The sequence below is a fragment of the Octopus bimaculoides genome, chromosome 6 (assembly GCF_001194135.2).
Source record: "Octopus bimaculoides isolate UCB-OBI-ISO-001 chromosome 6, ASM119413v2, whole genome shotgun sequence".
Taxonomy (NCBI): Eukaryota; Metazoa; Mollusca; class Cephalopoda; order Octopoda; family Octopodidae; genus Octopus; species Octopus bimaculoides.
The window spans coordinates 87,144,650-87,145,962 of NC_068986.1; positions in this window are offsets into that span (position 1 = coordinate 87,144,650).

The following is a 1,313-nucleotide window of genomic DNA, read 5'->3' on the forward strand; positions in this document are numbered from 1 at the left end:
CCTTGTAAGATCGTAGAGGCAGAGTCCTGAAACACACTTTCCATGAGCAACCGTTTTCATTTGACACGGCTGGATCTCCAATCGAGCTCAACCGGGCTCATGGACATTATCCAGCCATCTAGTTCGCGATCTGCACATGGTCTCCTGCCGTAAATAACTGTCTGGTGATTCTTTACCGAGAGATTGTTACCACACGTCCATAATATCGGATCTGTGATCTCTCAATTCGGAAAGTGGTGGGTCTACTTAGAACACTTGTCTGATCTCTGAGCTACGCATTCTGTCGAGTAACGCTCGTCCAAAGACCCTTCGGAGGAACGTCATTTCGGCCACTTCATTTGACAACGTATTCTTTCAGACATTAACCAATATTCATGACCATAGATAACGTTTCCCACAATTACCGAATTGCAGGTAGCGAGTTTGTCTTTTATATCTATCTCCCATTTTTTTGATATTCAAATGCTGAAACTTTGTGCCTTACTGCTTCAACTTCTGCCATTTTTGATATTTATTCAGCTTCCTGCCGTCAATCCTTTCATGATCGTATTCTTTCATTCAGTCATTAGACAAAATTTATAACCACAAGTAAGGGGAGGCACGAAAACCGAATTGGAAATAGCGAGCTTAGCTTTTACACTTACCTCCCATTTTCTGTGACTGCCTCATCGATAGTGGAACTGATCCCTGGATTGTGATCATTGTGGCTACCACCAGGATTGACAGTCATACAAGCGTAGTCTGATCAATCTATTTAGACACTAAAACTACCTCCCATTGATTAATCCGCCTTCGATCGATTAAGACAAAATATCTTTGAGTCCTGTTTCGTCCTTGGGCTGACGAGCTATTTACTTTTAGATTATTTTATCTGGTATGACCTAGGGTTATATATGATTACATTATCGTCACTAATACTGCTACGAGCATCCATCTTGTTCGTACTATATCACCAACAACAATGTTGCCGAAACCACCACCAACGCTATCTATACAAACACTTGTACTAACACCTCTACAATTATTATAACATCAGTCACCAAAACTACCAATTCAACAACCACCACCACTAACATCACTCCAATATCAACACAAAGAATACTACCACCTATACTAACACTTTCACCAATACTGCCATCACCACCAATGCAACCACTGTCATTAACTTCATTAACGCTACGATCAACATCTCTACATAACATTGCCACCAACGCCTACACAAAGAAAATTATCACCAACACCAATACTGCAAACACTATCAATACCACCACCACCACCACCACCACCACCACCACAACCACAACCACAACCAC